General features: G+C 41.0%; 1 non-coding gene across 1 annotated transcript; it reads left to right on the top strand.

Moving 5' to 3' along the window:
- Positions 1 to 451: 451 nt before the first annotated feature.
- Positions 452 to 553, top strand: LOC117712114 (U6 spliceosomal RNA). Its single transcript, XR_004607190.1, has one exon. It is a non-coding gene; the product is annotated as a U6 spliceosomal RNA (small nuclear RNA).
- Positions 554 to 17082: the final 16529 nt, after the last annotated feature.

The raw sequence follows: 17082 nt of genomic DNA, 5'->3' as shown, positions 1-17082 counted from the left end.
GAGGACCCAGAGGGAACATTTATAATCCAAAACCTTTAAATAGACATGAAATATACATAGAGAGAAAAATAAACTATGGGCAGGGGAAAATAGGTCAGTAAGTAAAAGCATTTGATGAGACAACCTGAGTTCCATCTCTAGATCGATTGGTAAAATGAAAAAACAGAATTCCACAAGTTTTCCTATGACCTACATGCACACTCTCATGTCCACACCACCAACATATGCACAATAATAATAATAAAGATTTAAGGTACTAATAGAAACAATATGAAAGGATGTGCAGTGATCAATAGGCTGTCACTGCACAGACTAAGCATAGGGTAAATTATGTTTTCTTTTCCTTCATGCCTGTTGCTGTGTACCTAGTGGATAAAGGGTTAATAACTCTTATTTGGAAGACTTAAAGAAGTCTTTGTAAAAGAGATGGTCTTTAAATAGAATTTTGGTACTCATTTTGGCAAGACATATACAAAAATTGAAATGATAAAGAAAAGATTCCCATGGCCCCTGTGCAGTGATGACATAAGCTCATAAAGCATTTCATATTTTAAAATAATTTAAAATGAAATCGGTTTTTGAAAATGGCCAAGGAGGAACTAGGGGTGTAGTTTAATTGATAAAAATGCTTGTCTAGAATGCTGGAAGCCCTAGGGTCAATCCCTAGCCTCATGTAGTGCTTGCCAACAAAATGGAAGCCCTCAGGAGGTAGAAGCAGGAGAATCATGAGGTAAAGGGAACCCTAGGCTTCAAGAGACCCTGTTTCAAAACCACAAACAAAATAAAGAACATGTTTATTTTGACCCTGCCTTTTGATTTTAAGAAATTTTAAAAAATCCTGTTGGGGGCTGGAGAGTTGGTTCCACAGTTAAAAGCACTTGCTCTTGCAGAGGACCTAGGTTCGATTCCTAGCACTCACATAAAGATTCACCACCCTCTGTAATTCTGGCTCCAGGGAATCAGATGCCCTCTTCTGGCCTCCTTGGGCACCAGGCATATGTACACTGTACACAGAGAAACATACAGGTACAAAAACAACCTTTCCAAACAAACCATGTTTATAATAGTGTTCTTTCACCTCTTAGTAAGGACAAATTCCAAATATATTTAATACTAGACAGTTAAGTAGGTTTAACAATTACAGAGTCATAGCGATTCTGTGTCATCTGTGCTTGCACACATTTCCTCTCCACGTTATTTTATACCTGTTAAGTATATTAGTTTGTGTACTAGTAATATCCTATGCCATTTTAAATCAAAAATCTTATTTATCTAGGATAAAAGCTCACTATATAGCCCAAAGCTAGCCCTGAACTTAAGTGATCCTCTTATCTCAGACTCCTGGAATTTAAAGATATTTGTCATCACACCTGTTATCTCACAAAAACAAAAAAACAAAAAAACAAAACAAAACAAAAAAAAAACTTAAAACTAGCCAGGCAGTGCTGGTGCATACCTTTAATCCCAGCACTCAGGAAGCAGAGACAAGTGAATCTCTGTGAGGCCACAGCTTGGTTCATAAAGTGAGTTCCAGGACAGTCAGGACAGACAGAGAAACCCTGCCTCAAAAAAAAAAAAAAAACCAAAACAAACAAACAAACAAAAATTAATGAAAAGAAACCTACCATTATAATACAAGAAAAATTGGAATTGCCCTTTGTTCTTTGCCCTACTGGAGGCATGGAGTGATCAGAAATCGTGGGTAAGCAGGACAAGCAATGCACTTAAGCAATCCTGTATGATAGAACTACCCTGCAATATTTGAGAACTGATAACTATTTTTTGTGGGTATATTTAAAAACTCATATAGTTTGGTTGGGCATAATAGCACATACCTTCAATCCCAGCACTCATGAGGTAGAATCCCAGCACTCATGAGTGGATCTCTGTGAGTTCGAGGCCAGCCTGGTCTACATAGTGAGTTCCAAAACAGCCAGGGCCACGCAGAGAGTCCTTAGCTCAAGAAACAAAACAAAACAAAAATTAGTACAGTTGGACCTGATTGCCATTATGTGCCTGTACCCCTAGTCCTTGTCTTGAGTTAATTTTTTATCTACTAAAATTTTTTTTGACACAAGAAAATTGCATATGGTCAAAATCATGACCATAAAAGAACATTCACAGAAAAAAAAAATGTTTAAAGACAGCAGAATTACCACTGGTAGATGAATAAAACTCTATTAGAGAGAGATTGATTAAAAGTGCTTACTCAGCACAGAGAAACCCTGTCTCGAAGAACCAAAAAAAAAAAAAAAAAAAAAGTGCTTACTCAGCATATGCAGAGGATACGTTCAATATCCCAGCATCTGGAAATCAAGCATGATGGATAACACAGGCCTGTCATCCCAGGATTCAAGAAACGGAGACAGGAAGATTAGAAGTTCAAAGTCATCCTCACTACAGCCAGAGTTGGAGACCAGCCTGGGCTGTATGAGATCTTGTCTCTGAAACAAAAATAAAGGAAAGCAAACAAACAAAAATCCTAAAACAAAACAAGACAAAAAGTTACTGAAACAAAAATAGAAAAAGATTGGAAAGAGTAACTCTACTAACAGAAATTGATCAAAAATTAGATTGAAGACTTTGCTTTGATAAATATACTTCCCCTGAACATTCACCTAAATGAGTCTGTATTGATTTTGTTGTTGTCTGTGGTGGTAGTTTCTCTTTTTGGTTTTTGAGACAGGGTTTCTCTGTGTAGCTCTAGCTGTCCTAGAACAGGCTCTGTAGACCAGGCTGGCCTCGAACTCAGACATTAGCCTACCTCTGCCTCCCAAGTGCTGGAATTATAAGTATGCACCACCACCACCTGGCAACACTTGGGCTTTAACTTGTAGCCTTAGGCCTTTGAGATTGGGGAGTGGGTAAAGGCGATTGTCTCTGGGCTCAAGTTCCAGAACACATGTAAAGATGAGTAAGAGAAACAACTCTACAAAGGTGTGCTCCCCATGCCCACCAAGAACTCCCCCCCCCATTAAACACACATACAAACAACAATAATAAATAATTTTAAACATTTCAGGCCGGACAGTGGTGGCGCACGCCTTTAATCCCAGCACTTGGGAGGCAGAGGCAGGCAGATTTCTGAGTTCGAGGCCAGCCTGGTCTACAGAGTGAGTTCCAGGATAGCCAGGGCTACACAGAGAAACCCTGTCTCGAAAAAACAAAATATAATAAATAATTTTAAACATTTCAAAGCAAAGTTGGCGATGTACTTCAGCACTTGCCTGGGATTTCGAGGCGGAGGATTCAGTCAGTCCGCCCCTCTTACATGCACGCACGCCCATATGCACTCGCACATACAGAAACACTGAACCCTTTTTAACAAGCAAAAGCCAAAGCCTCCTACTAAATATCTACTATTTCTCAATAGTAAAATAACATGAACCATATTTTTATATTCTGTGGCAGCCAAATCAAGAAAAGGAAAAGTCAAACCTAGTATGGTTGGACAAGCCTGCTCTACCAGCAAATCCAAAGCAAGGTGGCTTGAGAAGCTAAGATAGGAAGATCAAAAAGTCAAGGCCAGTTTAGGTGGCACAGTAAGGCCCTGTCTCAAAAAGGGGGCGGGGGGGATTTCCTCTGTTAACTTCTGTATCATTTGTTTTGAGAGTCTGAACAGCTGAGGCTACAAGGCTCACTGATGCTGCATGTGCCTACCATGTACAAAGCCCTACTTTTAATTCCCATTTCTCCTGAAATGTGTTCATTTCAGTGTTTAGCCTCCCAAACACTGCATTTGGCCTGAGATTACATTTTATGTTTCTTTGGTATCAGTTCTTTGAAACCTGGCACATATTTTACCTTATTGCACATCTCAGCCTGCATCAAGCACATTTTTTTTTTTTTTGGTTTTTCGAGACAGGGTTTCTCTGTGTAGCCCTGGCTGTCCTGGAACTCACTCTGTAGACCAAGCTGGCCTCGAACTCAGAAATCCGCCTGCCTCTGCCTCCCAAGTGCTGGGATTAAAGGCGTGCGCCACCACCGCCCGGCCATCAAGCACATTTTAAACACCTAACGATCACATATGGCTACTTGCTACCATAGCACCAAACAATACAGATTTGGAAGGGAAGAAATCTACCCCGGTAGGGAACAGGGTATCAGCAGCAGGATAGTTATAAATGTGGGAATCAAGTTAGAGAAAGAAGAAATGTTATCAGTGTAGCTCAAAGGGGGCAGGGGAAGGGGGAAATAAGTGAAGGCTAGGAGAGGAAAGCAGGGAGAAAATACATGAGTCATGAGACTAAAAAGATGATTTGTAAGGTTTTGAACAACTTGACAGTTGAGTCTTCCCCATAAACTACAAAGCTGCTACTAGTTGTCTTTTGTGTATCATAAATCAATGACCTCCGTCGTTTGCAGAGAACATCCCTGGCTCCCTTCAATATTCTGTTGTTGGTTCTCTGCACCTTAACTGTACAGAAAAAGTAAAGCTTACATTCCAGGTTTCCAAAATGATTGTCTCAAATGTCACTGAGTCGGGAGCTGGATAGCTCAGGGTGAAGAACTCAGGCTGTGTATAGAGGGCAAAAGGTACTTGTGCACACAGAGAAGCACTGGAGAAGCCAGGATAGATAACCTCACAGGCATCCTCCAAAGGAAAGAGATACTTAACTTGTCCTCCTCCTAGAATGCTGGGTATAGATGTACTTTACAACCTGGTGATCCAATGAGGGGGATGATGCACAAGTTTAATCCCAGCACTTGAGAGACAGAAGCAGAGGCAGGCAGATCTCTGAGTTCAAGGCCAGCCTGGTCTACAGGACAGCCAGGGCAACACACCGAGAGACCCTGACTTGAAAAACAAAACAAACAAATAAGCAACCGGGTGATCCTATTGCTGTTTGGTGAATCAGTCAGTCTCTGCCCATATCTTGCAGAATTTATGTTTTACTTATCCCGGATCCTTTCCCTGTGAAACTTTGAGCATTATTTCTAGACCATAAAACTCATCCTTGTAAAAGATGTCATTTGTACTTTACAACAGCTTAGACGTCTATGTTACCTTAGAGACAGGCCAAGTCCTGACTCCCACAAGGATCACCTCAGTCATTCTCCCTAGATCAGCAGTTTCTCAACCTGTGGGTCATCAGATATTTACATTATGATTCAAAAACGTAGCAAAATTATAGTTATGAAATAGCAACAAAATAATTTTATGGTTTGGGGGACACTGAACATGAGGAACTGTAGTAGTTTGAAAGAAAATGGCGCCAGAGGGCTGGAGCGATGGCTCAGTGGTTAAGAGCACTGACTGCTCTTCCAAAGGTCCTGAGTTCAATTCCCAGCAACCACATGGTGGCTCACACCCATCTGTAATGGGATCTGATGACTTCTTCTGGTGTGTCTGAAGACAGCTACAGTGTACTCATATATATTAAATAAATAAATAAATAAATAAATAAATAAAATAAGTAGATAAATTAAAAAAAAAAAGGAAATGGCTCCATAGGCTCATAGGGAGTGGCATTATAGGAGGTGTGGCCTTTTTAGTGGGTGTGGTTTTGTTGGAGGAGGTGTGTTGTTGGGGACAGGCTTTGAGGTTTTAGAAGCTCAAACCAGGCTTAGTCTTCTCTTCTTGCTGCCTGAAGATCACGATGTAGAACTCTCAGCTCCTTCTCCAGCACCAGGTCTGAGTGCCACCATGCTTCTCACTGTGATGATAATGGACTAAACCTCTGAACTGTAAGTCAGCCCCAATTAAATGTTTTCCTTTATAAGAGTTGTCATGACCATGGTGTCTCTTCACAGCATTAAAATTCTAACTAAGACAGGAACTACATAAAAGGATCACAGTATTAGGAAGGTTGAGAGCCACTGCCCTAGACCTTATTTTGAGCATTGTTTCAAATACAACAAAAATCTAACTTACTGGAGCAGTCATATGTGTCTTGTTAAGTGCTTCGATATAGGCATGTCCTAAGGTCTGTTGTATTCACAGGACTGAGATAATTGTTATCTGAAAACTTTTTTCTAAAATTGTGCTGTGCTTACATATAGCAAAAATAAAGGGACAGAGGTCAGACTCTAAAAGTCCTGACCCAGCACCAATACTACAAAAGTTGCTAGAGCCTGGTACTAGTGGCACACTCCTTTACTCCCAGTACTCAGGAGGCAGAGGCAAGCAGATCTCTGAGTGTGAGGCCAGCCTGGTCTACAAAATGAGTTCCAGTACAGCCAGGCTACACAGGGAAACCCTGTCTTAAAAAAACAAAGATGAAGATGCTGGAGAGATGGCTCAGCAGTTAAGCACACTGAATGTTCTTTCTGAGGGCCCAGGTTCAATTCCCAACACCCCCAGGGCAGTTATTGGTGATTCAACACCCTCATTCAGACATACATGTAGTAGGCAAAACATCAACACACATGAAATTAAAAATAAATAAATAATTACAAAAATTAGCCATACCTTCTTTTCCTCCAAGACTTTTTAAAACAAAATTTCTACAAAATGCTCATATGCATAAGAGAGAAAAGGATAAAAATAAGTAAGTGTTCTAGAGTTCATGTGTAAAGCAGTGGTTTGGGACGTTCTACCAACAGAGGGAAATTCATCACCTCAACACATTTTTTTATTTTTATAATAGATTTATTTTTAAAGAGTAAAATACTCAGATAATTAAATACAAGTCTAACTTAGCCATGTCAGTCATCCATGATGCTATTGTGTGTCCTCTTGGTAGAAAGAAGGCTCTGATACTTTATTCATACCCATGCTTTTTATCTGCAATATAATCTACACTTTCTTGTGGACACATTTGCTTCTCTGCTTCTATATCAGGAATTTCAAACCCAAATTTGTCTTTTATGGCCATAATAACCTCTACTTTGTTCACATTGTGTAAACCCAGGCCCTACAGAGAAAGAGAATTTACTGAGAGTTTTTCTGGGTCAAGCTTGTCCTGAGTTTCAAGACATACAGCACTCAGTCCTTGATCCCCTCTAATCTACACGTAGAAAGCCTGCCTTGAATCCCTCTCCCAAACTAAAATGCATGGGTTTATTTTGTGTGTGTCTATATGTGGTTCACCATGACAGTGTACATGTGAAGGTTACAGCTTTCAAGAGCTGGGGATTCCAGGAATGAACTCAGGCCATCAGCCTTGGTAGAAGTGTCTTTACCCAATGAGCCATCTTGCTGGCCATACCCTTACATTTTGTGACCTCACTAAAGTCATTTATTAGTTCTAGGAGAAATTTGGAGAAGGGAATTGATATCAGTGTTTTATATCCTCAGTCACACACGTTTCTATTCCAACTGTTATGCCTCTTTTCATTGTCTTCCTTATTTACTAGCTGGGGTCCAGTACAGGGTTAGGAAGAAGAGATGGCAAAGATTGGTGTCTTTGCTGTCTTAACTGCTGAGCCTTCTCTCCAGCTCTGGGTTTTGAACTTTCAATCCCCCTGCCTCTGCCTTCTGAATACTGGAATTACAGGCATGGCACCATTCTTGTTGCTATACACTAGATCTCCAGAACTTTTTCATCTTTCAAAACCTAAACTCTACATCCATTAAAACAACTCCCCGCCACCTCTATTATGACTATTTGACTTTCTGATTCCTTGAATTAAATTATTTAATCACTGTAAATATTATTTTTTGATATATTATCATTATATTCCTCTATTACCTGGCTTGGAGCTCACTATGTAGAACAGACTGGCCTCAAACTTAATAGAGATCCACCTGTAACTGCCTCCCAAATTCTGGGATTAAAGGCATATTATTTCCACACCTGGCCTTAGACGACTTTCTCCCCCAGTAAGGTCTTCTGTATCCCAGACTAGCCTCACATCCATAGGTGACTGAGGATGACTTTGAACCTTTGATCCTCATCTCTCCACTTCCCAAGTGCTGGGACAACTTTCCAAAGTTGGTTCCTCTCTTCCCCCATATGGGTTTGAGGTCATCTATATCCATTGGTAACAAGCTGCTTGCTTCACCCCTGAGCCATCTCACCAGCCCTAGTTCAGGAATTGTTTTATATTCTCATTACTGCATACTAGAGCTCTAGAGCTTTCACACACACACACACACACACCATTAAAAATAAAATAGCTGGGCAGTGGTGGCACACAGCTTTAATCCCAGAGGCAGGTGGATTTCTGAGTTTGAGGTCAGCCTGATCTACAGAGTGAGTTCCAGGACAGCCAGGGCTACACCGAGAAACCCTGTCTCAAAAAAAACCAAAATAAATAAATAAATAATAAAAAATAAAATAAATAGAAAAATTAATAAAAGACATAATTGAGCTGTACAGTTTAAAATGATTAAGAGGGTAAATATATGTGCACAGATATTGAGGGGCAGTGCTGAGAACTAAACACAGGGCCTTCTACATGCTGGCCGAGCACTCCATCATGGAGTTATATACTTAACTTTAAGCTATATTTTTTTATCAATACAATGTGCTAAGTAACATATTATCATACTAATTCTAACATATTCCAATAATGTTATTCTGAAGGATGATTTACCGTAGGAATGCTGGGATTGCTCAACGTGTAAGTCATCATACTATCTGAACTAAAAAGAAACAACAAAACTATTACATGGTTATCCTTCTCAGTCACAACAACAAAAAAGGCTGTAATAGAATTCAATAAATAAAAATACCCTAGGTTAAAAAAAAAAAAAAAAAAAAAACCCTAGGTTAGAATCAGCCTGGCTTGGGATAGAGCTCAGGATTAGAGCACTTGCTTAACCCATGATAGAGCTTAGATTCAATTCACAGTACCACAAAAATGGGGGGGGGGGAGGGGAAGGGGAAGGGGTATGAAGGAGAAAAGGGGAGGGATTCTGGTATAGGTTATAAATACTGTCAAGCACCAGGAATATGGAAGAGTTAATTTCCTTCCACTGGTGACAGACTATGGAGGGTGTGAGCATGCAGGCCCCAACCACTCTTTCACATGGTGAAAAAAAAAAAAAATCATACTTCTTTTCTGTTTATGCACATGGGCGTTCTATACATATTATCTACAGCATACCTTGGCAAGGAAGTTAAGTATAGGTTGGTTTCGCCCAACAGTGCTAGAACAATCAGATATCCGTAGGCAGAAGGTGAACTGTGGGGGCGGGGAGACTGTTCTATTCTAAAGGTGCATTCTTGTGGAAACCAACCAAAGCACAAATCCAAACGTGAGCTTTACCCATACGCACGAGCTAAGCCAGCCGGAGTGGATGCAAATATAAAAGCCGGAGATAATCCTGGCATAAAAAGAAATGCCTGTTCTGGGACCTTAAAATGAGGCTTCTTAATGAAGTTAACAGCTGTTTGAATAACCTCTCTCTGCTTACATACAAAGATCATAAGCTTTGTAGGGGTATCTCAGGATTGTTTTAAGCTCCACAGGGGACCCTGGGAGGCCCAGATTGCCTCTCTCATTTAGATGCTTACCCAGTGGTTAGAAGAATCCAAACAAGATGCTTTCAGCGAACGTTGCAGCAGTGTCCCCAGCAAAAAGTAGGGCCAGTGTTTGCTTAGCGACAATTCCCCGTTTTCCCAAGTCATGAATCAGGCCCATTGTCCCACCCAGTGCTGTGCATCGTCTATTCCGCTCACTAGCTAATGGCAGAGGCAGGAAACGGGCAGAGAAACGGACACTTTGGGGCAAGGGAGAAGCACGAAGCTACAGCATTGGTCCCGTTTTCAGCAGAGTCGGGCTTTCTCGTGGACAGCTTCAGAAAGTCCTTGGAAACCTGTCAGAAAGTTAATTTTATGGACAACCTGTAATTGATAAAATAGTAGTTGGCAGTGGCCTGGGATTCTTTTCATTCAAACGTAAAACAGCCTCAAATGTAAACGTTATTAGCATTCCTTTTATCCTTCTATCGTGTGGGGTCCGAGGGATTAAATTCAGGTCATCAGGCTTGGTGGCAAGAACTTTCATCTGCTGAGCCATCTCACCAGCTCCTTATCTATCTATCTATCTATCTATCTATCTATCTATCTATCTATCTATCTATCTATGCCGGGCAGAGATGGCTCGCACTGGGAAGCAGAAGCAGGCAGGTCTCTAATTACAAGACCAGCCCAGTTCCAGGACAGCCAGTTCTACTCAGAGAAACTCTGACTTGAGGAAGAAGAAAAGACAATGTGTAATGGATATTGGCAACTATTTTTCCTTATTCTTCTTGGCATTAAAAAATATATATTTATATACTGGGCCCTGTTGGCACATGCCTTTATTTCCTGAACTAAGGAGGCAGAGGCAATAGATCTGTGTTTGAGGCCATTCTGCTCTACATAGTGAGTTCCAGAACAGCCAGGGCTACATAGTAAGCCCTGTCTTGAACAAGAAGAAGGAGGAGGAGGAAGAGGAGGAAGGAGGAGGAAGGAGGAAGAGGAGAAGGAGGAAGAGGAGGAGGAGTAAGAGGAGGAGGAAGAGGAGGAGGAGGAGGAGGAGGAGGAAGAGGAGGAGGAGGAGAGAAGAGAAGGAGAAGGAGGAGAAGGAGAAGGAGAAGGAGAAGGAGAAGGAGAAGGAGAAGGAGAAGGAGAAGGAGAAGGAGAAGGAGAAGGAGAAGGAGAAGGAGAAGAAGAAGAAGAAGAAGAAGAAGAAGAAGAAGAAGAAGAAGAAGAAGAAGAAGAAGAAGAAGAAGAAGAAGAAGAAGAGAGGCAGAGGCAGGCAGATTTCTGAGTTCGAGGCCAGCCTGGTTAACAGAGTGAGTTCCAGGACAGCCAGGGCTACACAGAGAAACCCTGTCTCGAAAAACAAGCAAACAAAAAAAATTAAATAAAACAAAATAAATAAATAAATAGAATAAAGTAAAATAAAATGTTTTTTAGGGGGCTGGAGGAATGGCCCAGTGGTTAAGAGTACTGACTGCTCTTCTGAAGGTCCTGAGTTCAATTCCCAGCAACTACATGGTGGCTCACAACCATCTGTAATGGGATCTGATGCCCTCTTCTGGTGTGTCTGAAGAGAATGACTGTGTACTCACATACATTAAATAAATAAATCTTTAAAAAATGTTTTCTAATTTTAAATTTTTGGTTTTTTTTTTTTTTTTTTTTTGAGACAGAGTTTCTCTGTGTAACAGCTCTGGCTGTCCTGGAACTTGCTTTGTAGACCAGGCTGGCCTCAAACTCAGAGATTTGTCTGCCTCTGTCTCTTGAGTGCTGGGATAACTGCCCTGTTGGATAATTTGGATCTTTAGAAAGATAGTTCATTATTTATTGAATATCAATAATGTATTGAATCTGGGTGCTCTTCACGAGCCATAAGGTTCAGTTCCCAGCACCCATATGGTGACTCACAAACTGTAACTGACTTCAGGTGCCCAGAATCTGGTGCCCTCTTCTGGCCTCCAATGACATCTATACATACGTGGTGAACATACATACTATACACTCAAGCAAGATTCATACAAACAAATTTTAATCTTCAAATTTTTTGTTTATTATTATTTTGTGTATGGATGATGTTGTGTCTGGGGAGCACAGGTGCCACCACACACGGAGAAATCAGAGAAGGAGTTTATAAAGTTGGTTCTTCCTGGGAGATCCAGTTCAGGTATTCAGGCTGTGTACCTAGTGCCTTTACTGGCTGAACCACTTTTGTGGACCATCTTTCTTATTTTAGAGACAAGGTGTTAAAGATCCCAGCATGGTCTCAAACCCAGTCAATAGCCAAGGATGATCTTTCCCAGAAGCCTGCATATCATCTTCTGACATTATAAGAGCTGGCCAGTAGAGAGGAGGTTTCCAGGTCAATTCCAGCTTGATTTCTCTGTACACTGCAACCAAAGTTGAATTGTGTCTTCAGCAATAGGGGGTTATCATTTAGCTCTGGTGGGTGACCAAGGGAGAGGACAATAGTTTGTGTTGTCTTAGGGGGCCTCTGGAGCCTCTCAAACCAACTTGTAGAGAGGTACCCCACTTGATTCTAGTTTAATAGTTCAAGACTTTTGAGAGCAACATTGTCCACCCAGAAAAGCTACCTCTATTTGAACTTCCCTTTAAACAAATTATAGTTTTTAATTAGTTTATGGATTAGTAGGTTTCCATGGTTTTATCAAATACCATTAGTTTTTATTAATCCCCTCAATCTGTCCCACTTAAACCTTTTGCAGAAACAATTCGATGCAATCACTGATGCTAACTTTACTCATAATTGCAAAACACTGTAAGTATACCAAATATCTGTCAGTTGATAAATGGATAAATACATGTGATCCAGACATATGATGAAATAAAATTCCAATAAAGAGAAGCACATGATTGCTACATCACGCTGAGTAAATCTTTTTGTGTACATGGATGTGGTGCTGGAGGTTAAGCCCAGGGCCTGTGTATACTGAGAGTGTTCTAGTACAAGAGACCACACCCAGTCCCAAATAAACGCATCCCACTTGATTTTGATACAGAGTCTCATACTGAGTTTAAACTTACTATGTAGCTAAGGATGATTTTGAATTTCTGATCTTTCTACATCTGCCTCCTCAGTGCTTGAATTACAGATATGTGCCGACACATTAAGCTTTTTGACCTTATTAGTCTAAGTAGACCTAGTACTATATAGCCCAGGCTAGCCTTGAAATCATGCTAATCCTCCTGCCTTGGGCTCCCAAGTGCTGGAATTATACATGTACCACCATACCTAAATCCCCTAAATGACTTCATTTGTTTATTATTCAGTGAGTTGTTTTGAAGAGCAGGTGGAAGGTATCAGGTGCTCGGTGGAAGTATTGAGGTCAGAGGACAACTTGCAGGAGACAGTTCTTTCTTTCCATCATGTGGGTTCCAGGAATTAAACTCTGGTCTCCAGGCTTGCCACCAAGCACCTTTACCTACTGGGCCACTTCACCTGCCCCCCTGCACCCTGCCTCACTTACCCAAGCTGACTTCGAACTATGTTGCCAAGGATGACTTTGAACTTCTGATCCTTTTGCCTCCACCTTTCAAGTGCTGGTTACCCATCAAATGGCTTATGGGGTTCTAGGGATGGAGCCCATCTTTGTGCATACTAGACAAACACTCTAACCAACTAAACTATGTCCCCAACCAATTGAACTATGTCCCCAGACAGCTCCCTCATACACATCCACCCAGCCTACATCAGTCTTCAAATCTTTGTGTTAAATAAAAGAAGCTAGGCTTTAATGATTCTATGATTTTTTTTTCCTCATCTATTTCGTTTTGAAATGAGATCTCCCTGTGTAGCTTAGGCTGCCCTCAAGCTCACTACATAGCCCTGGCTGGTATTCAGACTTTTTATCTATCTTTACCTTCCAATTACTAAAATTGCTGGAATATGTCACTACATCCAGCTTACACAAGATTCTTGAAAAATCAAAATAATAGAGACAGAAATCAGGTCAGTATTTGCCAGGGGCCTCAGTAAGAAATAAGGGATTGAGTATAAGGACACACAGGAGACCGGAAGGGTGGAACTGTCCTATGTCTTGATTGTAGTAGTACTCTCAAAATTGCATATTCTGGGTGAGATTCAGGGACACAACATTTCAAAAGAGAATTTTATTCTGTGTAAACATTTCTAAATGAACTTGAGTGTTTTACAAAAACAATGCAGTTTGCTAGTTCTTCCTCTGTAAAATATGGTTGGTGGGTCTGTAGAGATGGCTTAGCAGTTTCTAGTGCTTACAGGTCTTCTAAGCACCCACATCATAATTTTGGGATCTGATGCTCCCTTCTCACCTTTGCAGGCACACACACACACACACACACACACAGAAGCATGTAAGCATACACACATGCACACACATACACAGAAATCACACACATATATAAAGATAAATCTTATTTTTAATTTAATGAAAATGAAAATGATATAGTTTTCATGAAAATGAAATGAGATGATGAAAATGAAATGAGATTTTCTATGAAAATGAGCTGATATAGTTTTCTTTTTATTGTTGTGGTAGTGGTTTTTGTTTTTGAAACATGGTTTCTTTATGTAGTCTTGGCTGTCCTCAACCTAGCTCTGTAGACCAGCTGGCTCTTGAGTGCTGGGATTAAAGGCATGTGCCACCACTGGCTTTAACAAGGTATTATTAAATGTTTAGTATGAAGAGAGAATACTCAAAAAATGTTAGCTTTGGGGTCTGCAAATTGGGTCAGTAAATGATGCACAGGCTATACAAACCTTGTGTGTTAGGTTTTGTTTTGGTTTTACTTGTGGTTTTTGTTTTGTTTTGTCGACTTGACACAAACTAGAGTCATCTGGGAAGAAGGAGCTTTCATTGAGAAAATGAGTTTATCAGATTGTCTGTAGGCAAGTCTGTGGGCATTTTCTTGATTAATGTTTGATGTGGGAGGGTGGCAGCCACTAAGATCAGCACCACCCCTGGGCAGGTGGCCCTGGGCTGTAGAGCAAACTGAGCAAGTCACATGGAGCAAGCTGGTAAACAGCACTCACCTCCAGCTTCTGCTCCAGGTCCTGCTTCCAAGTTCCTGCCCTACTTGAGCTCTTACCCTTGATGGGCTGTGACATGGATGAGCAAGCAGAATAAAACCTCTCTTTCCCAATTAGTTTTTGGTAATGGAGCTTATTATCACAGTAAGAAGTCAGTTAGGACACTTCAGAACCTGAGTTTGATCCCCGGAATGCAGGTAAAGCTCAAAGGAGAGAGCCAGGCACACAAAGTTGTCCCCTGACCTCCTCATGCGTACCCACGTGGATGTACACATGCACACACACACACCCCATACACAATAATAATAAATACATTTGTGAAATGTCAGTTATAAGGTTAGGTATAGACATCAGTAGCAGAGAACTGACTTAGAATTCATAAAACTCTGGGCTCATCACAGCACTATAAAAAAGGAAAGAAAGAAGGAAAGAAAGAAAGAAAGAAAGAAAGAAAGAAAGAAAGAAAGAAAGAAGGAAAGAAAGAAAGAAAGAAAGAAAGGAAGGAAGGAAAGAAGGGGTTCTATCTGCCCTCTTCATTTCATCTTGGGGATTAATAACAAAATGTGGGACCCTGGCTTGCTTTCTCAGAGTTTGATACTGGCCCGATGATATTCTCATCAAGACTGTGTTTCAGTTCGATTTTTTTTTTTTTTTTGGTTGTAAGAACAAAAGACCCGCTGGAAAACAGCTCAAATCCTCATTAGCATTAAGATAAAGGAATCAGAAAAGTAAGAGTGAGCCCTGACAGTTTAGGGAGAGCAGGGGACAGTCACTCTGCTTGGAAAACCTCTTCCTCTGGCCAGGTTTCTGTGCTGTCCATGGGCCATGCTCAGCTGTCTTCTCTTGCTCCTCTCAACTGGCTTGCTCCGGGTCTTCTCTGTCAGGACCTGGTTAGTATTTTGGTTGGAAACAAGCTGCCCCATCTTTGCAGCCTGTGCTGCTGCTGTGGTTTGAGCCTTGGAAAGAGGACTTCTCTCTGTGTTTATGGAGGAAAAGCATGCTATGTGCAGTCTGGTCCCTCAAACTGCATGCAGCCTCAGCATTGGACTCCCAGTAGTAAGCTATCTGGGTTTTGTCCAGCCAGTCTAAGCCACTCTGTTCTATTCCCTACTCCAATAGTGGCTTACTAATCAAGGGTTGCTCATGGGAATGAATTAGGTGAAAAAAGGAGGTATATGAATCAACATTCCAAATTATGTTCAGTAAAAAATAAACATCATCATGTCAGGTATGGTGGCGCACGCCTTTAATCCCAGCACTTGGGAGGTGGGCAGAGGCTGGCGGATCTCTGTGAGTTCGAGGCCAATTTGGTTTACAAAGTGGGATCCAGGACAGCTATGGCTGTTATGCAAAGAAACCCTGTCTCAAAAAAACCCAATATAAACAAACAAACAAATCATTACCTTAAATAAGTGTTGCAGTCATCTGATGTGACACAATGGGATGACATTTTGATGTTTGTAATATTGGGCATCAAATCATGGCCTTCTGCATGCTAGACATGTGTGCCACCACTTAGATATGGCTCTAGGCCAGGCTGTAGTGGCACACGCCTTTAATCCCAGCACTTAGGAGGCAGAGGCAGGCGGATTTCTGAGTTCCAGGTCAGCCTGGTCTACAGAGTGAGTTCCAGGACAGCCAGGGCTATACAGAGAAAACCTGTCTAGAAACAAAACAAAACAAAAACATATGGCTCTAGGCTGGGAAATTTATTTAAAAAAAGAAAAGTCTTTTAGGGCTGAAGAAATGGTTCAGCCATTAAGAACATTTAAAAATTGTTTTTGTAGTGGACCTAGGTCCAATTCCCAGTACTTACAGGGTCTCAGAGTAGTAACTCTAGCTCCAGGGTACCAGAACTCACTCTTTGTGAGTTCCAGGCTAGCCTGATCTACACAGCAAGTTCCAAGACAACCATGGCTACACAGAGAAACCCTGTCTTGGAAAAAAAATGTTTCTCAGTTTAAGTTTTTTTCCCCTCAGAACTATTATCTTTTCCTACATCTTTTCTTAGCTTAGGGTCATATTTAGAAGTCCCTTTGCACTCCAAGATCATTTCCCTTCTAGAATGCTGATATCTTCGTGTTGCACCATTTCCCATGTCCTATAGAGTATAATTACAATAGCTAACTTTTATTAGTCACATCCTGTGTGTTAGGCACCCAGTTTTTATTTTCCTTCACACCTGTTATCTCTCTTAATCTTCACAAGCATGACAGGCACTTTTTTTTTTAACCTTGCTTTTTTTGTTGTTGTTTTGTTTTTTTTTGTTTGTTTGTTTTTGTTTTTTTTCGAGACAGGGTTTCTCTGTGTAGCCCTGGCTGTCCTGGAACTCTGTAGACCAGGCTGGCCTCGAACTCAGAAATCCACCTGCCTCTGCCTCCCAAGTGCTGGGATTAAAGGCGTGTGCCACCACCACCTGGCTTACCTTGCTTTTTTATATGAAGAGGTTAGAGAGGTCGAGTGTCTCGCCTGCAGCTAAACAAACTAATCAGAGGCAAAACTGGCATTCACATTCCAAGTCTGTCCACTTTTTTTCAGAAAAAAAATGTTTATTGCTTTTTAATTCAGGAAAATGGCATTTGCATACCTGTGGAGGTCAAAGGTCAATTTATGGGAGTCATGCCAAATCTTACCTGCTGAGCCATCTTGATGAGAATACCTCTTTTTGAGATGGAGTCTCATGTAGCTCAGACAGGCCTT

This window comes from Arvicanthis niloticus, chromosome 6 (assembly GCF_011762505.2).
Source record: "Arvicanthis niloticus isolate mArvNil1 chromosome 6, mArvNil1.pat.X, whole genome shotgun sequence".
In the NCBI taxonomy this organism is placed as follows: domain Eukaryota; kingdom Metazoa; phylum Chordata; class Mammalia; order Rodentia; family Muridae; genus Arvicanthis; species Arvicanthis niloticus.
The sequence above is the reverse complement of the archived record's forward strand: the minus strand, read 5'-3'. Positions and strand labels throughout refer to the sequence as shown.